This window comes from Oncorhynchus mykiss, chromosome 6 (genome assembly GCF_057628025.1).
Source record: "Oncorhynchus mykiss isolate SJ-2025 chromosome 6, ASM5762802v1, whole genome shotgun sequence".
Classification (NCBI taxonomy): domain Eukaryota; kingdom Metazoa; phylum Chordata; class Actinopteri; order Salmoniformes; family Salmonidae; genus Oncorhynchus; species Oncorhynchus mykiss.
Window position 1 is genome coordinate 58,213,355 of NC_143027.1, and position 26,546 is coordinate 58,239,900.

The 26,546-nt window shown below is 44.2% G+C and overlaps 1 protein-coding gene across 1 annotated transcript in view; it reads left to right on the plus strand.

Annotated features, from left to right (window-relative positions):
* Window positions 1–2,507: 2,507 nt before the first annotated feature.
* The window catches only part of LOC110526933 (coiled-coil domain-containing protein 102A), a 71,364-nt gene continuing 47,325 nt past the window's right edge, over window positions 2,508–26,546 (plus strand). Inside the window, 1 exon segment of the mRNA XM_036980595.2 lies at window positions 2,508–2,686. The gene's annotated coding sequence lies outside the window, so the exon portion shown is untranslated.

Genomic DNA, 26,546 nt, shown 5'->3' on the forward strand with positions numbered 1-26,546 from the left:
GTACCGTCTCTGTACTGTCTCTGTACCGTCACTGTACCGCCGCTGTACCGTCTCTGTTCCGTCTCTGTAAAGTCTCTGTACCGTCTCTGTACCGTCTCTGTACCGTCTCTGTACCGTCTCTGTACTGTACTGTACCGTCTCTGTTCTGTCTCTGTACCGTCTCTGTTCCGTCTCTGTACCGTCTCTGTTCTGTCTCTGTACCGTCTCTGTTCTGTCTCTGTACCGTCTTTGTTCTGTCTCTGTTCTGTCTCTGTTCTGTCTCTGTACCGTCTCTGTACCGTCTCTGTTCCGTCTCTGTACCGTCTCTGCTCCGTCTCTGTTCTGTCTCTGTACTGTCTCTGTACCGTCTCTGTACTGTCTCTGTACTGTCTCTGTACCGTCTCTGTTCTGTCTCTGTTCTGTCTCTGTACCGTCTCTGTACCGTCTCTGCTCCGTCTCTGTACCGTCTCTGCTCCGTCTCTGTACCGTCTCTGCTCCGTCTCTGTTCTGTCTCTGTACCGTCTCTGTACCGTCTCTGTTGTGTCTCTGTACCGTCTCTGTTCCGTCTCTGTACCGTCTCTGTACCGTCTCTGTTCCGTCTCTGTACCGTCTCTGTACCGTCTCTGTACCGTCTCTGTTCCGTCTCTGTACCGTCTCTGTACCGTCTCTGTACCGTCTCTGTTCCGTCTCTGTACCGTCTCTGTACCGTCTCTGTACCGTCTCTGTTCCGTCTCTGTACCGTCTCTGTACCGTCTCTGTTACGTCTCTGTACCGTCTCTGTACCGTCTCTGTACCGTCTCTGTACCGTCTCTGTTCTGTCTCTGTTGTGTCTCTGTACCGTCTCTGTACTGTCTCTGTACCGTCTCTGTTCTGTCTCTGTTGTGTCTCTGTACCGTCTCTGTACCGTCTCTGTACCGTCTCTGTACCGTCACTGTACCGTCTCTGTACCGTCTCTGTTCCGTCTCTGTAAAGTCTCTGTACCGTCTCTGTACCGTCTCTGTTCTGTCTCTGTACCGTCTCTGTTCCGTCTCTGTACCGTCTCTGTTCTGTCTCTGTACCGTCTCTGTTCTGTCTCTGTACCGTCTCTGTTCTGTCTCTGTTCTGTCTCTGTTCTGTCTCTGTACCGTCTCTGTACCGTCTCTGTTCCGTCTCTGTACCGTCTCTGCTCCGTCTCTGTTCTGTCTCTGTACCGTCTCTGTTCTGTCTCTGTACCGTCTCTGTACCGTCTCTGTACCGTCTCTGTACTGTCTCTGTACCGTCTCTGTTCTGTCTCTGTTCTGTCTCTGTTCTGTCTCTGTACCGTCTCTGTACCGTCTCTGTTCCGTCTCTGTACCGTCTCTGCTCCGTCTCTGTTCTGTCTCTGTACTGTCTCTGTACCGTCTCTGTTCTGTCTCTGTACCGTCTCTGTTCTGTCTATGTTCTGTCTCTGTTCTGTCTCTGTACCGTCTCTGTACCGTCTCTGTTCCGTCTCTGTACCGTCTCTGTACCGTCTCTGCTCCGTCTCTGTTGTGTCTCTGTACCGTCTCTGTTGTGTCTCTGTACCGTCTCTGTACCGTCTCTGTATCGTCTCTATTCCGTCTCTGTACCGTCTCTGCACCGTCTCTGTACCGTCTCTGTACCGTCTCTGTACCGTCTCTGTACCGTCTCTGTTCCGTCTCTGTACTGTCTCTGTACTGTCTCTGTACTGTCTCTGTACTGCAGTACACACCTGCCATCATCAATCAGCTGAAGCATTTTTTTGTGGATTTAGCCCCCTGGTAAGTGTTATCTCAATGGATACGCCCAACTTTTGGGGTAATTAAAGTTTGGTGGAGATATATGTTACATCCATTGAGAGAGTGCATAATGAGTAGAAATGTTAGCCTCACTTCATGTGTTTGCCACAAATGTTCTGGAGAACGGAGATCACATACATCATTTATCAAAGGAAGATGTTTGAGTTCCAACAGTGCAGCTGATGTAACGCACTGAAAAACCAATTACTGGTGAGAAAGCACACACCCCATATAGGTTTTACTCTGTGAAGTCGTAGCCTACATAAAAAGAGAAAGCTTGGATCCTCTTCCTTAAAAAAAAGTTGAAAGAAAAACACTTTTAATCTGCATTGTTTTCTTTGATTTGTAATAGACATTTGGAATTCAGTAAAACGTGTTACAGTTACATTGGCTGTTTATTTAACCATGGACATGATTATATAATCAAGGCTATTCTTCCCATACTTCAAGGGTTAAGCTACAAATATTTACAACTGGCTGCATTATGTCCTTACATCTTTTTTCTTATCTCTCTGACAGTGTAACAAAGTATCCCTGACTCATAAGAACAATGTTGCAAAATGTGAGTGATACATTCACTCTGCTAATGGAAAAAGGACGGAATTAAACGGTTTACAACCTTTTTGCACACGTTCGTGATACATGCCCGGTCAAAGTGGGAATGCCCAATTCGATTGGCCTTTTCAGCAACTTCTCAAACTGTCAGTAGGCTAGATGGATGGTTTCAAAAGCGCCGTCGTCGACACCGCCCTCATCTCCAAGTCCCACCCTTTTTCGCTTCCCCACTCCGCTAACGAACCTCCACTTCCCGAGGAAAAATTCCTGTAGGAAGAATGACGTGAAGACTATCGAAGAGAGAATAGCGACTTCTACCCGACACATATCGCATCAAGTGGCATTTAGAATAAGCTGAACTTGTGCCATTATAAAAGGTATGTGCATATATGTATTTTTATTCTGCTGTGGACAGCTAGGTTCACTGTGGGGTGTCAAATGACAGACAACACGGTCGAATTCCATGCAGGGAAAGCCCAGTCTGATCCCTTTCTGTCCTTGTGTGTGTGTGGATATTATTCAACATTCGTGAATAAATATAGTACAGACGTTTGTCTGTTTGTTGACTAACTTGACAATGTTAGTTGCAAACCCATTGTTGCTCGCTTTTACTACAGAATCACCACACCATGAAGTTGATATAATGGAATCATTTTTTTTTGTCACTCCACCTAGTTTACTAATAGTATTGTAGCTGTCAGGAGTGAATTATTCTCTGTTTGAGTTGACCGTAATTTCCCCTGTGAAATGGCCTTGCTGATGAACTGCAATGACGCACTTATAACTCGTTTATAACGAGGCGCGTGTGTTACAATCTCACAACAGAGTTGTGATGGATACTGTAGCTCTTATTGAAGAAACAATCATGCTACACTACAGTATTTGCTACGACACGTTTAGGGGACTGTTGAACGAGACCGCGGAGTGACACCGAATAATATAAGTTGGTGGTATGACACATTTTTGACATTCAGTGGCATCATTCTTGGTGAATCCATCTGCTGATAAGTATTGTGCCCTCATTGATGTCGCAGCACTAGCTCTACTGTGTTAACATCAGCATGGAAGTTAGTTCTACAGGACTGGACATCTCTGCATGATCTTTTTCTAAATATAAACGTTTGTCTCGGCCTACTTTGTTGAAAACTCCGTTGTTACACGGCTTGCGTGCAACTTTTCCCTTCTTTTTAGTTGTTTTTGTTTGTAATGAATGGGTGTATCCCAGAAGATGATGCCAGCTCTGTAGCCTTCTTTTCCCTGCATTACATGTTTTTGTTATATTTTCGATAATACTGTGAAAGTCACATTGAATCAATGGGACATGCTTATTATGCTTTGTTTTCAAGTGAACTCTATTCCTCTTTCTATCTCCATGCATCTCTCTTTCTCTCTCCTTCATCCAGCTCAGCTGTCATTCCCTCATCTCTTCTCCCCTTCACAAACATACCGAGCGGTTTTGATTGAATAGACACAGCGTTTAGGTTTTTCAAAACATCATGTGGTTTTCCTCCAGGCTGGGTCTAGGTCTGTGCCCTCTGCCTTGATACCCAGCTTTAAAAATAAACACCCTTGGCCTTCCACTTCAAAACGGTGTTAATGTGAGGGCAGACACGTTTCATGAAACCCAGGTCACTCTCACATTTTCCACACTTGTTATAGCAACTCCAAGGCCGCAGCAAATGTTCTTCCACCATAAATCCCACCATTCTAAATTATAATGGTAGGTTGTCATCTTTGCGTATTGCTTTCCGTTTTTAAAATGGTTACAATAGAGAGCAGTTAAATAATTACGTCTTGCTGAAAAGTGAACATGGATTCATAGGACACCCGGCCCTATACCTCTCACCATGTTCCCCTTTCTCCACCTCCACCTTTTTTCAAAATAATCTTGAGGCCTCTTGTCCCCGTTATTCCGCTTCTTTTCTCAATGCTCCTGTCTTGACTAACCAGGCTTGGGGCTGAATGAGACATGCTCACTGAAACCCTGGCCGCTCTGGCTGTAGTCCACCCCCAGTGATGTCCCTGTTTAGCCTACTATAGTCTGCCTACCTACTGGATAAAGATGACAAGAATGAGGATGATGGGGATGAGTCCAACTGATCTTTTCTTTACAACCGTACTCCCACATTCAGGCACATAACCCCCTGAATGAATGTCCGAACACTAACTGGGCTTGCTTAAGCTACTTAATGGATACGTGATGTTTGGGTCAGCTAAACAGACAGACCCAAATACTGAGATAATTCACATCTCGAGTGGGTTTCTTCTCACACACACACACACACACACACACACACACACACACACACACACACACATACACACATGCACACATGCACACACGCAGATGGACAACTCCACTGTGTGTGGTTGTCATGGCAACGGCACATTTTTAGGATGGCAGAGACCCATCTGCTTGCCTGCCACATGCAGCACGCTGTGTGTCTGTGGACTGACATTCTGAATCGGTGTATGTGTGTGTAATAACAATAACTACACAGGATTGGTGTGCTGCTTTTCTGAAAACCCAAAGACTCCACGCTACATGTAGAGTAGACTATGCCTTTGGCTTTGAAAATACCTCTCCTTTTTCTTACTTCCTGTGTGGAATATCAGCATCCTCCAATACCTCTACACCCATCTCAACACTTACATAAACAATGTCAGAATATAACAATGGCTCATAGAGTACTGGTGGTTAAGTGTAGCACTGCTACTCTTTTAGTGAATGTCCAGGATAAATACTGGAGGTTATACTGTGTTTATTTTTGGTGCAATCAAGAGCAATTGGTATGTAGCCTGCCTGCCAAATTGACAGTGTACCTACAATCATTCTCGCTAAATGCATTCCATTCCTCCACACCCAGCTCTTTACCCTCTCATATTGTTTGCTCTCCCCTCAAACCCCCTTCTCCATTCCCTTTGCTCTCTCTCTCTCTCGCTCTCGCTCCCCCCTCTAACCTCTCTCTAATCCAGTTATTTGACTGACATGTCTTTGGGCTTTGAAGTCAAGTTGCTGTCAACAGGAGATCCATAAATATTGCTATATATTCCCGACTGGAAGACGTCTCCAGAAGAAAAACAAGTGACCAATCAGAGCTGACGTCAGTAGAACTCTGTGGCACTGGGTGTAATAAGTAATGACTGTTATTAACAGGAGCCATTTCCTCTATCAGTTCTGGGCTGGTAAGTTCATGGTCAGGGACAGAGACCCTATGACCGATTGTTGTCTAGAAGCTCCTATTGCAGTGCTGTCACAGCCCCATGACCATGCTTGTTGTCATATCATCAGTGTTAGGATGGATGTACAGTCTGAGGCTTGGCTTAATGACTGATCCAGAAGCTCATTAACGCTTTGACACTTACCAACACACGGGTGTGATCATTCTAAAGTGGCCCCTGCAGCGTATGCTCAAGCCGGTGTGATTAGAACGGCTATTTAGAATTTGCATAAACACAGTCGTTACAACATTATGTCCTGAATGTGAGCAGTTTATTTTTGGATGCAATGTTCAGACATTCACAGAACACAATCGGTCATGTTTAGCCAACATTCGGGGCTGACGGCAACCACAATATGAATGAGCTAATAGCAAATACTATTTACAATTCATCACATCACGGGTGAGATCACCATTGATCAAAAGAATTGAGTAAAAAACATTTGAAAAACAAAGTAATCCGCCGATGGGTAGTTTGTGCCCGCCGCCGTATTCGTCTTTTCCCCCCGTGCCAACCAAAGATAGGAAGAGGAGACTAGATGAGTTTGGTCTGTTTGCAGTATGCATGTTGAAGGGGGTGTGTCGTCTACTATCATTGACTTCCCTTCGTTCACTCCCGGAAGTTTACTCGAAAGATGCGTGAACTATCCCTTCGCCTCCTTTTGTTATAACATCTTTGGCCTGACAGACGTGACCCCCAAAATGCATTGTATAATGTCAAGAAACATGGCGCGACAGATAGCTGGCAAATAGCTTAGCATAAGCTGATCATAATCAAAAAAGTATTTTACATACGTGTTCATTACAATCTACGCAAAAATCTGAATGCATGATTTGTCTCCAGCACTTGAAAACATGTGAATAAAACAGTAAATACATTATGCTCCATACATACGGTATGCTACAGTAGAAACTATAGCATGATATATAGAAAATAAGGCACTTACTTTGATAGGAACACACACACATGTCCAAAGTTAATTGTAAGGAAAACAACAATAAAGGAAATGCGAGTGCCAGCCAGAAAATGTGCCAGGGAGAAAAAGTTTGTGCAAGATGTCTGCACACTTGATCTGTGGAAACACTGGGGGAAGTGCTTGGGCTCTCTTCAAAAAGAGAAGTTAATATAGCTCTAAAGCCTCAAACATAAATCGTCCGCAACAGTGAAGTGGGCTACTTCTATGTGAATTAATGAGGAGGCCACACCTCAATTCAAACTGTTGTTAGAAAATATATATTTTTTGAAAATAATTAGAAATTGACCATTAGAAACATAGCCTATAGATAATTAGCAGCCAGCGGGTGCCGTGGTTTGAGGGCAGTGCAGGTTAACTGGGGCGGCGGGGTAGCCTAGTGGTTAGAGAGTTGGACTAGTAACCGGAAGGTTGCAAGTTCAAACCCCCAAGCTGACAAGATCTGTCGTTCTGCCCCTGAACAGGCAGTTAACCCACTGTTCCTAGGCTGTCACAAATAAGAAGTTGTTCTTAACTGACTTGCCTAGTTAAATAAAAAACAACAACTGTCCAGTTGCGTAACCATCACATTTTGGAACAGTGAGTGTATTCTGACATCTCACGCGTAAAGAAACTCACGCTGGGGCGACCGTTAGAGATATTTAGAACTCACACTTGAGAAGGTTAAGAGATAAGAGACAGTTTTTGTTTGCGTGATGGTATCCTAATCTCTCAATTGAATGATCCGCCTTCTGCAGAGCTAACTTGTGACACACCACTGTGATAACGAATGATATGGCTGACATCCAGAGATCTGCATAGTGTTCAGTATGGCACAGTCTCACAGATTTAGATATTATCTTGTATGTAGAGGATAATATATCAATAACCAGCATCCATCACTATTTTACTTGAGATCTTGAGACAGTTAGGGTTGGTTCGCGTAATTTGCTTTTGGCTGTCCAGTCAGTCGTGTCTGTCCATGCTCTGAGCAGCTAGGTTGGTGAGCTGTTTACCCTTGCTGTAAGATTGAGACTTGTGGCTCTGATGAGGAGCTGTGATAAGACAGATGTAGATTTAGTGTTAGCGTCTCTCTCTGTATTTCTCTCTCTCTCTCTGTCTCTCTCTCTCTCTCTCTCTCTCTCTCCGTCTGTCTTTCTCTCTCTGTCTATCTGTCTTTCTCTCTCTGTCATTCTCTCTCTCTGTCATTCTCTCTCTCTCTCTGTCTTTCTCTCTCTCTCTCTGTCTGTCTGTCTGTCTGTCTGTCTGTCTTTCTCTCCCTTTTTCTCTCTCTTTGTTGCTATCTGTCTCTCTCTTTGCCTGTCTGCCCGTCTCTCTCTCTGCCTGTCTCTCTCTCTGTCTGCCTGTGTCTCTGTCTGCCTGTCTCTCTCTCTCTGTCTGTCTGTCTGTCTGTCTGTCTGTCTGTCTGTCTGTCTGTCTGTCTGTCTCTCTCTCTCTCTTGTAACCTGTCATCTTAATTGAGAGTCTTGAACAGAATAAAAGTGCCTTCTCAACACTTGTTGTTTGGCCTTGTCATTCTGTAGCTCTGGCCAAACCTGGGAGAACGGAGGGAAGAAAAGGCTCTGTATCAACGATGAGGGAATCTAGGAGGAATTTGCTGGCCTTTGCATAGTAATATATTTGTCCTATTTCACACATGTACAAGTGTGTATTATACGCATGTGTGAATTGGAAGTGTGTTTTTTGCATATCCCAAATCCCCAAAGACACACTCGGAGACTGCATATTTCACTGGAACACAGTGGAAGAATGACCTTGCTTGCAATGCATATGGGCTCAGGGGCACATGGCTCCTGTGAACGTTTTGATGACATAACATCAGCTGTTACAGATAGTCGTGGATTGTCTCAATATTGCTCCGTTCTGAGTTTAAGCATTAAATGGAATAGTGCATCACAACAGTTTAGAAAACGCTCTGATTCAGAGGCTATTGATGTGAACTCCGTACTGCCTGCAAGTCTTTCCATGTGAATCTGACAGAATGCCTAACTTTAGCTTTATATAAAACATTGTAATTACTGTTTGGCAGTAATGTTACATTTGAACAAGGCATGGAATGCCTTTGGTCTGGTCTGTCAATGGGGCATCACTATCGAGCAATCTTGCTGTGGTTGCTGCCGTTAAAGCAACCTTCTGTTTAACTCTAGCGTCTTTAACCCGAGTGTGTGTTGTGAGAGAGTGACTTTAACGTTGTTTTCAGAGATTGTTATGTTGTTGTCCAGAGACCACAGGAAGGAGCTTTGGGTGGAGCAGACAGCATAGTTGGGGAATTGACTGACCACCACTGACAAACCCCCTATTCCCTTCCCTCTCCTTCCAACCTGGAAACAAGTTTGGCTGCTCTCTCTCCAGGGAGTGACCGTAAGTCATCCTGTAGCCTTTTGGGTGGGACAAACGGACTGACATCATTGGACGATCTTTGCCTCTCTAAGCAGTCTGCCAGATGCACCAGAAGCAGCTGCTAGTGGCTTTAGGTTGAGAGGGACTGTGGCATGCTATGCGCTTCATTATTAGAGAAAGAGGCCCCTATTTACGCCCACAGAGTGCAGACATCAGACCTGGTTTGGTCCGTCAGTGGAACGAATGGTGAGGAGGACCAGGCCTCGGCTACATTAAAGAACCTAGCTCTGCTCTCCCTAATGTTATAGAGCCCAGATTCCATTGGGCGCTGTGTATTTATGAGTGTGTTTGGTGTCTATTAAAGACACAAGTGTGTCATGCAAACCAAATGTAGGTACATGTCTGTAATAAAAGCACTGATGCAAAACACGTCATAGGCAGTCTGTGTTTATGGATCGTTTATTGAAATTGAATTCATCTCTTTAACTTTTCATTGGTGGAGGCCAAGACTACCATCAGCCTTGACCAGACCAATAATATGAGCTCATGAATGCTGGTATGCCTTCTTTTATTGTCGTCCTGTTTCCTCTGTGCATGTTGATGAGAAGACCATGAGAGGGATTTATTTTGGGCTGGCGTCAGTTCGGCCTTTCATAGTGACGTGAGGGAGAACTATGTTCCTATGTTCCTCACATGAAGGTCTCTGAAGCCTCATCCAACTGCTGTGCAGCACTCAAAGCCAGTTACACAGAAATACCCACAGGTAGTCGGACCACACTGACCACACTGACTGAATGGGCTTTGTTGTGATGATCCGCCACCAACTGGGACAACATGTGAGTCTCAGACAATAACGTTCGTCAGCCTCTGTTGAGCTTCCTGGAGGTATTCGGTTTCCCTGTCTTGGCAGTTGGCGTCACAGTAAAACCATTCCTTCTGGGAGAGCCTATCATAATGTCTGATCTTGTAGTTTCTCTCCGTCCGCCCATGTGCAGACAGATTTAGAGAGCTTTAATGCTCAATTACTTCTGCCTTACAGCCGCCACCACTTACTCATGATGCCCGGCTAATAGGGTTGGGCCCCCTGTCAGGAACAGGACCCTCTGATGTAAAGTAAGAACAAGTAACACTTAAAAAATCTCTGCACAGTTTCTCAGCACAACGCCAGGCATCTCTACCTATCCCTTTGTCTGGCAGAAAGCTGTGATACATGCCTAAATAAATTACAGTCAGATCCATAGAGGGAAGTCCTTAGTACCCATTGCTATTCAACGCTATTCAACGCTGACCAATCAGAATCCATGCTTCAAGACTGTTTTGATCACGCAGACTGGGATATGTTTCGGGTAGCTTCCAAGAATAATATTGATGAATATACTGAAACGATAACTGAGTTAATCAGGAAGCGGATAGGTGATGTTGTACCCACTGCGATTAGATGGCAGCATTCGCGCATAACTGCGAGCGCGAACCACCACATGGCAAGGTGACTGGGAATATGGCAGAATACAAACAAAGTAGTCATTCCCTCCGCAAGGAAATCAAACAGGCAAAACGTCAGCATAGAGACAAAGGGGTGTCGCAATTCAACAGCTCAGTTACGAGATGTATGTGGCAGGGTCTACAGACAATCATGGACTACAAAAAGAAAACCAGCCACGTCGCGGATACCGACGTCTTGCTTCCGGACAAGCTTAACACTTTCTTTGCCCGCATTGAGGATAACACAGTGTCACCAACGCGGCCCGCTACCAAGGACTGTGGGCTTTCCTTCTGACGTGAGTAAGACATTTAAACGTGTTAACCCTCGCAAGGCTTCCGGCCCAGACGGCATCCCTAGCAGCATCCTCAGAGCATGCGCAGAACAGTTGACTGGTGTGTTTACGGACATATTCAATCTCTCCCTATCCCAGTCGGCTGTCCCCACATGCTTCAAGATGTCCACCATTGTTACTGTACCCAAGAAAGCAAAGGTAACTGAACTCAAAGGTAACTGAGGTAACTAAATGACTATCGCCCCGAAGCACTCACTTCTGTCATCATGAAGTGCTTTGAGAGACTAGTCAAGGATCGTATCACCTCCATCTTACCTGTTACCTTAGACCCACTATAATTTGCTTACCGCGCCAATAGGTCTATAGACGATGCAATTGCCATCACACTAAACACTGCCCTATCCCATCTGGACAAGTGGAATAGCTATGTAATAATGATGTTATTTGACTATAGCTCAGCATTCAACACCATAGTGTTGTCTGAACCCCGCCCAGTGCAATTGGGTCCTGGACTTCCTGGCGGGCCGCCCCCAGGTGGTGAAGGTAGGAAACAACACCTCCACTTCGCTGATTCTCAACACTGGGGCCCCACAAGGGTGCATACTCAGCCCCCTCCTGTACTCCCTGTTCACACATGACTGCGTGGCCAAGCACGCCTCCAACTCAATCATCAAGTTTGCAGACACTTACACTACAACAACGACAAGACAACCTACTGGGAGGAGGTGAGGCCTCTGGGAGTGCGGTGCTAAGAAAATAACCTCTCACTCAACATCAACAAGACAAAAGAGATGATTGTGGACTTCAGGAAACAGCAGAGGGAGCATCACCCATCCACATCGACGGGACAGCAGTGGAGAAGGTGGAAAGTTTTAAGTTCCTCGGCATACACATCACTGACAAACTGAAAGGGTCCACCCACACAGACAGCGTGGTGAAGAAGGTGCAACAGCGCCTCTTCAACCTCAGGAGGCTGAAGAAATTTAGCGTGTCACCTAAAACCCTCACAAACTTTTACAGATGCACAATTGAGAGCCTCCTGTCAGGCTGTATCACCGCCTGGTACGGCAACTGCACTGCCCACAACCGCAGGGCTCTCCAGAGGGTGGTGCGTTCTGCACAACCCATCACTGGGGGCAAACTACCTGCCCTCCAGGACACATACAGCAGCTGATGTCACAGGAAGGCCAACAAGATCATCAAGGTCAACAACCACCCGAGCCACTGCCTGTTCACCCTGCTATCATCCAGAAGGCATCAGTACAGGTGCCTCAAAGCTGGGACCGAGAGACTGAAAACAGCTTCTATCTCAAGCCATCAGACTGTTAAATAGCCATCACTAGCACAGATAAACTACTGCCTACATACACAGACTTGAAATCATTGGGTACTTTAATAAATGGAACACTAGTCACTTTAATAATGTCACTTTAATAATGTTTACATATCTTGCATTACTCATCTCATATGTACAGTATATACTGTATTCTATACTATTCTACTGTATCTTAGTCTATGCTGCTCTGACATTGCTCGTCCTTATATTTATATATTCTTAATTCCATTCCTTACTTAGATTTGTGTGTATTGGGTACATGTTGTGAAATTGTTAGGTATTACTTGTTTCATACAGCTGCACTGTCGGAACTAGAAGCACAAGCATTTTGCTACACCTGCAATAACATCTGCTAAACGCCTGTATGTGACCAATATAATTTGATTTGAAGGTGCTTTAATCCATACTTAACAGCACAGCCTGTATCCTTTTACTGCTACTAAACACCTACTACTAACTGGACTGAGGATCTGTCCCCACACCAGCTTTTGTGACTAACCTCTTTTACCCCACCCCACTGTGTTACAGAACTAGTATGGACTCAATCCTGTGGTGAGGGTTTGGGCGTATTGCACTTAGCGGCAAAGCATAGCGAGGTGCCTGCTTGACGTTACGGCCACAGTATTTACCATCCCATTGGATTTTTTCCTTACTCCTTGACACTTGCCGCGAGTTAAACGAACTAACTGAGAGTCTCTCTCTCTCTCTCGCTCTCCCTTGCTCTCCTTGACACCTGTCTGCCCAAACAATTTATTGACTTAACCTTTAAGTTGTGTGTAAATAATGGCTCTTTAGAGGCAGCTTGTACACTCATCCACTTGGCTGATGTATTCATGAGCACACTTTACACTGAGAGTGAAGGAACACTGAGACCCATCCTAGGAGGTAAAGTCATCCCGTGACGTTCCTCAACAACATGTGATGTGGTACATTTCCAATTTTTATTAAACCGTGCAAGCTGAAATTGTGTTATTGCAAATGACTCCTGATTGTGGTGGCATGTTTATCGATACTATTTGAATGGAAAATAAATGCTGTTTTGGGGACAGGAATGATTAAGGAAACAGGAGCCGAGAGGCAGGGGGACAGATGGGAGGGTGTGGTGGGCTAGTGGTGTTTTCGTCTGATTGAAACAGCAGGACTCCTCACTGAGCTGACGGGCCCTGCAGAGAGGAGCAGCTCCACTGAGGAGGAGAGGAGAAGCAGGATTCACTCTGTCGCTCAGAATCTGCTCTAACCACCGTAGCCCCAGTAGTGACAGCAGAGAGGCAGGAGGAGGAAGGGGAAGATAGTGGGAAGAATAGAGGAGTGGTACCAGTGGACAAGGAGAGGGAATGAGGTGATGGTAGAAGAGAGGAGAAACTGACTAAACTGAGGGATAGTGGATATATTGGGATTGTTTATTTTGCACCTCCTGACAACCTACTGTGACGGGTGTCTTCTCCCTACACCTCCAGCTTCGTTCAAACAAATGTCCTAATCCTGCTGGGTCATTGCAGTGCATGCAGGAGATGCCTGTAAGGGGGGTTAAGTCGTCTCATCCCCCGGCCCACAGGACAGGTCTGAGCCTTGTGTCACTCTGCTCCAACAAGGAAATAACCTAACAACGGACCAGATGGCCTTTACAACCAACTTTATGTGTGTTTCTGTTGGAGTTTGTATGGGTGATTTGCCCCTCCCTCTCTGCCCCCTAATCCCAGAAAGTTTGACCCCCCCTAATGCGGAGCGATAAATTGGGGTTTGTACTGCGTCCAAACCAGCCATGTCAGTATTCGACGTCCATCCGTGTCTGAGGACGTCGGGAGGTGATGTGGAAACTGGGCACTAGGTGCACCAGTGAGCACCGTTACCTTCAAGTAGGTTTCAGTTTTGCTAGGGTGTTGTGGACGGGAATGGTGAAGCATAGGACCAGAAGGTTCCAAGTTCAAATCCAGTGATAGAAAGTCATTTTAGAATGTTTTGTTTTAAGCCTATCCTAAACATTAACCATTACCTTAACCATTCCGAGTTAATGCCTAACCTTAAGGTAAGGGTTAAGGCTTGGGATAGGCTTAATACAAAAATATGTATGTGTGTATATATATATATATATATATATATATATATATATATATATATATATATATATATATATATATATATATATATATATATATATATATATATATACAGTATATATATATATATTTTGCTGAATTCAAACTTGCAACCTTTGGAATTAGAGGCAGAATGCCTAACCTTAAGAAAAATAACAATTAATCCTTAACCTTTACCTTAAACATTTAGAGTTAACCCTTACCTTAAGGTTAGGCATTAAGGCTTGGGATAGGCTTAATACAAACATTAAAAAAACTACTTTCTATTGCTGGATTCAAACTTGCAACCTTTGCATCAGAGGCAGAATGCCTAACCTTAAGATTTCGGAGTTAATGCCTAAACTTAACCCTAACCTTAAAGTTTATGCAGCAATTGCCCATCAAAATGAATTCATTTGTTTCACGCTTTGAAGCTCGTACCCTGCAGTCAGATGTGATCTACTCTTGGCTTAGGAGCTGTAACACAGGGCTGAAAGATATATAGTCTCACCAAGCTGCAGAGAGCAGGCAGTGAAACATGCAGTCAAACAGTATCTCTCCAGCCCTCCATCACTTCCTGGCCTGCCTGGGCTCTGGGCTGGCTGCTGAATAAATGATGGCTATTTGATACTGCACCACACTGTGATGCAGAGCTGCTTTAGACTCAGGACACTCAGTCAGCAATACACAGGTAGAGACAACTCTGAGACAGAGCAAGGTCACAATGCTGAACCCAGCACATCATTGCAACAACACCTGCACCAGGTAGCCTGGAGCGTTGGGCCAGTAACCGAAAGGTCGCTACCTCGAATCCATGAGCTGACAAGGTATAAAAACTGTCGCTGTGCCCTGGAGCAAGGCATGTAGCCCTAATTGCTCCAGGGTGTGGCTGGCTGTGATTCCACTCTGCAAGGGTGTCTCAGGGGGAGGTGGGATACACAAAGTACACATTTCCAATTCACACGTGTGTAATACACTCTTGTACATGTGTGAAATAAGACAAATAACTATACCAAATTATTATTACATATCAGTGAAGCCTTTAAGATATGTTCAATATGTGTGTTGTGTTGCGTGCATTTGTTTATGCAGACATGTACAGTCGTGGCCAAAAGTTTTAAGAATGACAAAAATATTAATTTCCTCAAAGTTTGCTGCTTCAGTGTCTAGATATTTTTGTCAGATGTTACTATGGAATACTGAAGTACAATTACAAGCATTTCATAAGTGTCAAAGGCTTTTATTGACAATTACATGAAGTTGATGCAAAGAGTCAATATTTGAAGTGTTGACCCTTCTTTTTCAAGACCTCTGCAATCCGCCCTGGGATGCTGTCAATTAACTTCTGGGCTACATCCTGACTGATGGCAGCCCATTCTTGCATAATCAATGCTTGGCGTTTGTCAGAATTTGTGGGTTTTTGTTTGTCCACCCGCCTCTTAAGGATTGACCAATAGGATTAAGGTCTGGGGAGTTTCCTGGCCATGGACCCAAAATATTGATGTTTTGTTCCCGAGCCACTTAGTCATCACTTTTGCCTTATGGCAATGTGCTCCATAATGCTGGAAAAGGCATTGTTCGTCACCAAACTGTTCCTGGATGGTTGGGAGAAGTTGGTACCATTCTTTATTCATGGCTGTGTTCTTAGGCAAAATTGTGAGTGAGCCCACTCCCTTGGCTGAGAAGCAACCCCACACATGAATGGTCTCAGGATGCTTTACTGTTGGCATGACACAGGACTGATGGTAGCGCTCACCTTGTCTTCTCCGGACAAGCTTTTTTCCAGATGCCCCAAACAATCGGAAAGGGGATTCATCAGAGAAAATGACTTTACCCCAGTCCTCAGCAGTCCAATCCCTGTACCTTTTGCTGAATATCAGTCTGTCCCTGATGTTTTTCCTGGAGAGAAGTGGCTTCTTTGCTGCCCTTCTTGACACCAGGCCATCCTCCAAAAGTCTTCGCCTCACTGTGCGTGCAGATGCACTCACACCTGCCTGCTGCCATTCCTGAGCATGCTCTGTACTGGTGGTGCCCCGATCCTGCAGCTGAATCAACTTTAGGAGACGGTCCTGGCGCTTGCTGGACTTTCTTGGGCGCCCTGAAGCCTTCTTCACAACAATTGAACCGCTCTCCTTGAAGTTCTTGATGATCCGATAAATGGTTGATTTAAGTGCTGGAAGCAATATCCTTTACTGTGAAGCCCTTTTTGTGCAAAGCAATGATGATGGCACGTGTTTCCTTCCAGATGACCATGGTTGACAGAGGAAGAACAATGATTCCAAGCACCACCCTCCTTTTGAAGCTTCCAGTCTGTTATTCAAACTCAATCAGCATGACAGTGGAGTGATCTCCAGCCTTGTCCTCGTCAACACTCACACCTGTGTTAACGAGAGAATCACTGACATGATGTAAGCTGGTCCTTTTGTGGCTGGGCTGAAATGCAGTGGAAATGTTTTTTTGGTGATTCAGTTCATTTGCATGGCAAACAGGGACTTTGCAATGAATTGCAATTCATCTGATCACTCTTCATAACATTCTGGAGTATATGCAAATTGCCATCATACAATCTGAGGCAGCAGACTTAGTGAAAATTTATATTTGTGTCATTCTCAAAACCTTTGGCCACGACTGTATACAGTATATGTGTGGTAACCAATCCTTAGCTGATAAAACGATGTACACGCTTCAATGAGGCAGAAGGCCGTGTGTTGTTGTTCTGGATGGCCAGATACCGAGCAACAATGACAAAAAACTGCCATGTGGGGAATCGTAAGTGGCTGGTTTCAGTTAGTATTATCTTGTTCTTGATACCTTGAGGTGTTTTGACTCATGTCACGTCTATGCTTATATGGCAAAAAAAAAATGCTAGCTAGCTAACAATCAACTGTAACGATGTATTTGAGAAACAACAAGTGCTCATTGTGCAATATTATTTATGTTTTCAATAAACATTGGAGACGAAATGTAGTTAACATGTTGTTAACAATCTAAGCCAACCCTGTCTGTTTTGCTCCATAGCTCCTGGGTCTCTTTCATGGGTTACATGGCTGTGTCTTATTTCCCCTCTGCTGCTGCCCAAACCTCCCCCAGAACAAAAGAGACACAGAGCCGTGGCCCACTGGTGAAAAACTTTTATAGCGTGTTTATTGGGATGCTAAACAAGCTTCATTTAGTTTCAGCAAAAGAGAGAAAGCGTCGGGTCATTCAACTACACACACACACAAACACATGCCTTACACCCACATTTTGTACACACAAAAGGATTTTCATAAGAGTCCATAGTGTCAGAACGGGTAGTGAAAAGGAGTGAACATTCGCTCTGCACTCCAACCCGACACACGTTACCACAAGCGCTCACACGATGAGTCACACACTCATTCACACATTCTTCCATGGTACTTCCTCATACTTACACAGCCGTGACATCTCCTATTCATTCCCCTGCTCTCCTTTCACCTACCCTCCCATCTCTCATCTACCTCTCCTCTCTAATGGGTAGTGGGGCCGGTAGTAAATCACATGAGTGTGTTTGTGCCTGCATGGTGGATGGCGGAAGGGCAGGCTGACTCTGGGCTTTAAATAACCTGTATGTTTTTATATCCAGAGGGGGAACCCCATCAATAGAGGCCTCTCTCCCATCTGCTGCCCTCTGAAAAGCCTGTTACACCCCCCCCCCCCATCTATGGCTGAGTCGGCTGCCATGTGTCAAAGGCCTCCCTCCTCTCCTCCCTCCTTTTCTCCGCCTCTCCCTCAGCTACTGCCTCACATGGTCTGCTCTGCTCCCTCCCTAATTATCTGACTGAAATGTCTCTCACTCACCACATCTTTCCCTATTCCTTATCAAGGCTGCCGCTTTTCTATCAGTCGGATCTCAGTAACCACATGGTCTATCCAGCCACTGAAGCTGTCCATTTCCTTCACAAGTCTCGGCGTGCTAGGCTTCACAATCTGTGAATACTGGCATTTCTACCTCTCTCCAGTTCTCCGTCTTTGTTTCTCTGCAAAATCCCTTTCCATAGCCCGAGGGAGTTAAGGCAATGCACGTCGTTATTCACGTCATATATTATCCTTCACATATGTTTCCCATTGCGAGGCACCAGTGATTCATACTGTACAACATATTTAACATGGCAAGTTAACAATGATCCATGTGTCGCCATACAATCCATAGAAGCCGTTTAATCAAGCACATAGGGTTCAGCGTTTGCATTTTGCACTGACCCATCACCCACGCTATTTTGACCTTCAGTCGAAGCTCTTCTTTAAGCTTTCCAGTCTTTTATTGCTTTACCATTGCCTCACTGTTTACCACCCCTCTTTTTCCTCAACCCTCTATCTTGCAGTCCAGTGTGTGTCCTTGTTAATGGTGCCAGATGTGACTGTTGGAAAGCTGCTGTAACTCTGTTAAAGCGGCGATGCCAGGTGTCCACAGGCGCTATGTCCTGTACAGTGACAGGATGATGAAGTGTAGTGAGGAAGATTCAGGACAGGGAAATGACCACCCGGCCACAAACTCGAGCTCAGAATAACTCTGCCCTTCAGGAAGACAGCCCTGGTCATAGGGAGGAGAGAAATACGCGTGTAAGCAAATGATTGAAAGGGAAGGGGGCGATTACGGTTAGCATATTGTATATTGAGTTAAAGACGGCTCTGCTTCCCTTCGTGAATTATTTGTCAGGCTTGCTGGACGGGTGACAACACTGCAAGATCAACGTAGCCTGAAGGCAGCTAGCTTCTCCCCCTCAGATCCTTGGTTATTGTTAGCAAAGGAGACAACATGATGTAATCCCTGTAGGCGGTAGAGCAGAGCCCTGTAGCCAGGTGCTGTGGTGCTGTGTCATTAGCATGATCAGCTCCAGTGTTAATTAGCTGGCTGCTGCTGCTTAGTCATTCATGTATTCAGGCTAGCTGCAGGGTGGCACTGCACATCACCTCCTATTGCCCCCTAGTGTCAACCTGAAGTGAAACTTCCAAGACACAGCAGTTTTCCTGCAGATTAAGATTCCCTCTCTGGGTTTACCTTTGGCTGACACATAAATGGTATGAACAGCTTTGGTGCAATTCTCTTGATTCTTCTTTTGGGGCTCCCGAGTGGCGCAGCTGGACTAAGGCACTGCATCTCAGTGCTAGAGGCGTCGCTACAGACCCTGGTTCGATCCTGGGCTGTATCACAACCGGGCGCGATTGGGAGTCACATAGGGCGGTGCACAATTGACCCAGCGTCGTTAGGATTTGGCCGGGGTAGGCCGTCATTGTAAATAAGAATGTGTTCTTGGCTTACTTGCTTAGTTAAATAAATAAAACAAATATCCTCCAGGGTGACTGAGGCGCAACTGATTGGATTTTTAATGAATGGTGTATGACACTTCTTCTAACAAATTAAATATAAATCACATCAGATTAGACATATCAGAGGGAGACTGCAGGAAATTCCTGATGGCCATTAAATACTTAATTCTTAAACTCTCTCTACTGAGACTCATTATCGGCAAGGTCGGTACTTTCTGAGCAAACAATACAGTGCCTTCGGAAAGTATTCAGACCCAGAATTACTTTCTACAGTGGAGTTGGTGTCCAGTGAAGGAAACACTATGTTGGGGTTCAGTTATTTACACAGGGAAGTTCTGCCGCACCTCCTAAACCCCCACTTCCACATGGTTAGCACCATAAAAACGGAATTAGTCATATTTCTATGGTTAGCACCATGCACCTTGCCCTCTACTCACTGCCTACCTCCAGTCTGAGGGAAGGGGTTGGGGAGGGAATCCATTCAGCTCTCATATTGTTGTAATGAGTCGGAGCGGAAACCAAATAGTCTCTGGGCAGTGTCTCAAAAACTCACAGGCAGGGACAAAAGATGGGATTTCTTTCTGCCTAAACCCATCTTTGGGAGTGAGTACATGAACATAATATATTTATGTGTCGATACATGTGTGAGAGAGTGAGTGTAAGCCACAGGTCTCTGGTTAGTATATTTGTGTGTGTGTGTGTGGGTGTGTGTGTGTGTGTTTGTGTGTGTGTGTGTTAGAAATACGTCTCTGATACTTTTATGTCCCCTAGGGCCCCTGAAGGTCATGGTTCTTTATTTGATGGCTGATTTGTGTTGAAACATCCCCTCTCTGTGCCGTGTCCCTCTTGTGCTCTGACGCCAGCTAACAGGATTAAAACGGCCAGCTTCTTCAGTCAGCCTCACACCTCTGTCAGCTTCTATTCTATCAGTTTCCCCCGCAGTCACCAGCCCCCTCCACACACACACACAGTCTTGTATAACTAACCTTGTGGGGACATACAATTCAGTCCCATTCAAAATCGTATTTTCCCTAACTAACCCTAACCTTAACTGTAACCTCAATCTCAACACCTAACCTCAACCCTAAAACTAACCCTAGCTCCTAACCCTAATTCTAACGTTAACCCTACCCCCCCACCCCCCCCCCCCCTCCTAGATATAGCAGTTGACCTTGTGGGGACTAATAAAATGTCACACTTTAGTGTTGACCTTTACGTCCTCAGTGAAAGCAAGCTTTAATTTGAGATGAACCCGGCAGACTCCCCTCTCTCTGCTGGTCAGCTATGCCCTGACCCTCTTATTGTCCCCTCTCATCCTGCTGGGTGGAAACCCTATTAAGAGCACAGTCACAGCCAGGGCAGGTTGTTCGGATCATTGGTATGTAGAAGACGGAGACTGCTATACCAGCTGTGTGATACTCCGATCCCAATTCCTGTCACACAACAGGAAACAAGCCCTAAAACCCATGGATTGTTGTTTTACTGTCTAGAATTTTGTGATTTTTTTTGCTTGCCAATGCAGTTAGGCACTACAGACTGAGAGATTTTAATGAGCTATGACACAGTGTGCAGTATTTGGACAAACTTCACTGAAAAAAAGATTGATCAGATTAAATATGTTCGGCCATCTTGTTTAAGTCTCTAGTACTTACGTTTTGCAAAACGCTTCCCTCTGCTGTTGCTATCTGAAGTAGAGGTTGACCGATTAATCTGAATGGCCGATGAATTAGGGCCGATTTCAAGTTTTCATAACAATCGGAAATCTGTATTTTTGGACGCCGATGTTGCAGATTTTGTTTCTTCTTTTCTTTTTTTTCTTTACACCTTTATTTATCCTTTATTTTACTAGGCAAGTCAGTTAAGAACACATTCTGATTTACAATGACGGCCTAGAAACAGTGGGTTAACTGCCTTGTTCAGGGGCAGAACGACAGATGTTTACCTTGTCAGCTCAGGGATTCAATTTTGCAACCTTACGGTTAACTAGTCCAACGCTCTAACCACCTGCCTCACGAGGAGCCTGCCTGTTACGCGAATGCAGTAAGAAGCCAAGGTAAGTTGCTACTTAGCATTAAACTTCTCTTATTAAAAACAATCAATCAATCATAATTAGTCGTTTTAAGCACACATGGTTGATGATATTACTAGTTTGTCTAGCGTGTCCTGTGTTGCATATAATCGATACGGTGGGCATTCGTGAAAAAGGACTGTCGTTGCTCCAATGTGTACCTAACCATAAACATCAATGCCTTTCTTAAAATCAATACACAGAAGTATATATTTTTAAACCTGCATATTTAGCTAAAAGAAATCCAGGTTAGCAGGCAATATTAACCAGGTGAAATTGTGTCACTTCTCTTGCATTGCACGTAGAGTCAGGGTATATGCAACAGTTTGGGCCGCCTGGCTCATTGTGAACTAATATGCCAGAATTTTATGTAATTATGACATAACATTGAAGGTTGTGCAATGTAACAGGAATATTTAGACTGATGGATGCCACCCATTAGATAAAATATGGAACGGTTCTGTATTTCACTGAAAGAATAAATGTTTTGTTTTGATAGTTTCCGGATTCGACCATATTATTGACCTAAGGCTCGTATTTCTGTGTGTTAGTATGTTATAATTAAGTCTATGTTTGATAGAGCAGTCTGACTGAGCGATGGTAGGCACCAGCAGGCTCGTAAGCATTCATTCAAACAGCACTTTTGTGTGTTTTGCCAGCAGCTCTGCTGTTTATGAATATAAGCCTATCATTTCCCGAGATGAGGCTGGTGTAACTAATGTGAAATGGCTAGTTAGTTAGTGGAATGCGCGATAATAGCGTTTCAAATGTCACTCGCTCTGAGACTTGGAGTAGTTGTTCCCCTTGCTCTGCATGTGTAACGCTGCTTCGAGGGTGGCTGTTGTCGATGTGTTCCTGGTTCGAGCCCAGGTAGCGGCGAGGAGAGGGATGGCATTACACTGCGAGTAGAGGGATGACAATCATTACACTGGCAATACTAAGGTGCCTATAAGAACATCCAATAGTCAAAGGTTAATGAAATACAAATGGTATAGAGAGAAGTAGTCCTATAATTCCTATATTAACTACAACCTAAAACTTCTTAACTGGGAATATTGAAGACTCATGTTAAAAGGAACCACCAGCTTTCATATGTTCTCATGTTCTGAGCAAGGATCTTAAACGTTAGCTTTTCTTACATGGCACATATTGCACTTTTACTTTCTTCTCCAACACTTTGTTTTTGCATTATTTAAACCAAATTGAACATGTTTCATTATTTATTTGAGGCTAAATTGATTTTATTGATGTATTATATTAAGTTAAAATAAGTGTTAATTCAGTATTGTTGTAATTGTCATTATTACAAATACATTTAAAAAATCGTCCGACTAATCGGTATAGGCTTTTTTTTTGTCCTCCAATAATTGGTATCGGCATCGGCGTTGAAAAATCATAATCGGTTGACCTCTAGTCTGAAGATTTAATATCATGAGACCAAGATGATCCATTTTCCTGATGGTGTTGGATTTAACGTTAGCGAGCCCGAAGTCACAGTACAATGATTTTCTCCATTGAATAACATGAGCTAGATTAGAATGAACCAGAAGTTCTGTCATCACCCCCTACATATATAGTCAGTGAGACTATTGTTCTGTACTTTTTAGGTCACTTGATGTAGTGAAGTGAACTGTTTCCTCTTATGCTGATTTACTGTAAGTGTTTGCCCCAGAGTCTCATCCCACCTACAGTAGCACCAATAACACAACATCTCAAAGCACTTAGAGAAAGTGATAGCGTCACTGTCTGTGTTTGACCACCTCAGATCTGCTCCTGTGGCTTTCTGCACTTTTAAGTAAAGAGATGCAGAGACAAGCACTCAGGTTAATAGATACATGTTTGTTTTCAGATCAAAACGAATGGCTCAGTGACAAAATAAAATGCTTTCCGCTTCACCAAGATGGAAGAAAGATAGAAACACTGTGGTTGTAGACCCTAGGCTACACATCCTGTTTGACTTCCTTCTTACCTTTGGCAGTTTCAGATGTAAAACCGCAAGGTGCTGGAGTGTAGCCAACTGGGATATGCGCTTTCAGACATTGCACAATACAGTCTGTAACAACTAAAGCGGTTGTGCTTTTTATATAAGTGGGGGGGGGTGGTCCGTGACAGCATGTTTCCCACGTGGGTAGAAATCTCTGCCTGCATCCTCTAAATGGCCCTGGCAGTTCTGACAATCTCGTCCTCAATTTACGTCACTTTCTCCCCTCTACTTCTGATGGCAGAACACCGTTTTCTCACGTCGACACCTGGCTGTGTGTAGTGACAGCACTTTGTCCTTGTTATTCCCTAACAATTTTACCCCACATAGATACACGTCTAGATGGAATAGAATTTGCATATACAGTAAATGTCATGGTTGTCTTACAGTATACATCGAATCCAACTTTATTTCAAGTGCATTTAAAATTGCAACACACTTTATAGTAAAACACATCTATTCACATTTGTTTCTGTTGCTTTGAGTGGTGGTGCATCTCTGTGTTAGGTTCCAGTGAAGGCTACTCTACTCTCTCTTTCTGTGTTTCATTTCTCAGTATACTGCAGCTATCGGCTGGATTCCACACATCCCACATGAGCGTGGATCCTCCAGCTGGAACCAGTTCCCAAAGGAAGTTCCCCAGAGTAATCGGCTTGTTTATAGAGGCATTTCATTTTGGGATCGCTGACCCCTGATACTACTGTCTTGGAGCAGATTGTATTGAAATGCAAAAACTCAGCTCCAGCTTTAACTTTGTTCTTTTCTTTTCTGGTTTACAGTCTCTGTCCATCTCTTCTCTCCATCTGGAGTCTTTTTGAAAAGAGCTCCCTCTTGCACAATTTTTTTCACTCCCCCGTTGTAGAGCCAACGCTGATTTGCCCCACTTTTTGTCTCTTGAAGTTCATTGACTAGACTTTTGTTTGTGTTTATTGTATCTGTTCGCAGTAGTCACTCAGTATTAGGATCACTTCCCGGTCCAATACCTTGATCCGCTCTTTGATGTTTCCCTACAAGACTCAGATCAGTGAAGGTGAACAAATACCCCCTGGAGCCATAAGAGGGAGACAACAGATAGTCCATTCAAACCAATGAGATAATGAATAGAACATCAGCTGACCTTCTAGGTCATGGATGGGTCCGAAGATCAACTTGAACTTTTGATTGGCATGTTGACAAGTGTTAGTCTGTCAGTCGGCTTTGACATTGTTTCGATGGGTCTTTGAGCATTATGTAGCGAGACGCAACAGCCTAGCCAATTATCTCAGCACCCATACACACACTACGATATTCCAGAAAGAGACACAAACACTCTTCACCCCTGACCTCTGAAATGGGGTGACAGGAAGAGCCTGCTGTCTCTACAGATAGAGTAATGTATCTGTTGTTTTTTTCAACTGCTCTCCATTTGAATGTATGCATGTTTCCTTTGTGTAACCACATTTAAGTGCAATGTCTGTCGCCTCATTCTCAAACATAGATAAACCATGCTGTCACTGCCTCTGGGAATCGGAAATTCATGATCTGCGTTTCGGTTACTGCTCTTACAAGAAACCAGCTATAACTGTCTCATCTAGCCCCCTCTCTCTTTCTCTAACGCTCTCTTTCTTTCTTAGGGCTCTCGAGTGGCGCAGTGCTCTAAAGCCCTACATCTCAGTGCTAGGGGCATCACTACAGACCCTGGTTCAATTCTAGGCTGTATCACAACTGGCTGTGATTGGGCGTTCCATAGGGTGGCACACAATTGGCCCAGCATCGTTAGGGTTTGGCTGTGTAGGCTGTCATTGTAAACAATAATTTATGTGTCTTGTCTGTCATGTCTACCCTCACTATCAGCAAAATGTAAATGTGTTCTTGATGTGGTTGACAATAGTCATGACCCTGCAAAAATGTCTCTACAGATATAATACTGTAGCTGTGGTGTTGTCAACTGCGCTCCATTTGCATGTTTGCTTTGTGAACCCACATTTAGGTGCAATGTCTTGTCTGTCTGTTTGAAATAAATGAATTTTAGCATACTGTTCAACCTCCTTTTACACTCAAAGTAGACAGTTGCTAAGTAGGACATTACTACGCAGGAGTTGTAAATCATTTTCTTTGCAATCCTGATACTGAGGAGCAACTTAGTGCTTGATTGATTCATTGAAGCCATACGGTACTGCCCCCTCCATGTAGGCCTAGGTCTAAACTAGAGGTCTACCGATTAATCGGAATGGCCGATTAATTAGGGCCGATTTCAAGTTTTCATAACAATCGGAAATGGCTATTTTTGGGCACCGATTTGCCGATTTTTAAAATTGTAATTATTCTTTTTTTACAATTTTTTTTTATATATCTTTATTTAACTAGGCAAGTCAGTTAAGAACACATTCTTATTTTCAATGACGGCCTAGTAGCGGTGGGTTAACTGCCTCGTTCAGGGACAGAAACACAGATATTCACCTTGTCAGCTTGGGGGATCCAATCTTGCAACCTTACAGTTAACTAGTCCAACGCAATAACGACCTGCCTCTCTCTCGTTGCACTCCACAAGGAGACTGCCTGTTACGCGAGTGCAGTAAGCCAAGGTAAGTTGCTAGCTAGCATTAAACTTATCTTATAAAAAACAATCAATCATAATCACTAGTTAACTACACATGGTTGATGATATTACTAGATATTATCTACCGTGTCCTGCGTTGCATATAATCTGACTGAGCATACAAGTATCTAAGTATCTGACTGAGCGGTGGTAGGCAGAAGCAGGCGCGTAAACATTAATTCAAACAGCACTTCCATGCGTTTTGCCAGCAGCTCTTCGTTGTGTGTCAAGCATTGCGCTGTTTATGATTTCAAGCCTGTCAACTCCCGAGATGAGGCTGGTGTAACCGAAGTGAAATGGCTAGCTAGTTAGCGCGCGCTAATAGCATTTCAAACATCACTCGCTCTGAGCCTTCTAGTAGTTGTTCCCCTTGCTCTGCATGGGTAACGCTGCTTCGATGGTGGCTGTTGTCATTGTGTTGCTGGTTCGAGCCCAGGGAGGAGCGAGGAGAGGGACGGAAGCTATACTGTTACACTGGCAATACTAAAGTGCCTATAAGAACATCCAATAGTCAAAGGTTAATGAAATACAAATGGTATAGAGGGAAATAGTCCTATAATTCCTATAATAACTACAACCTAAACCTTCTTACCTGGGAAT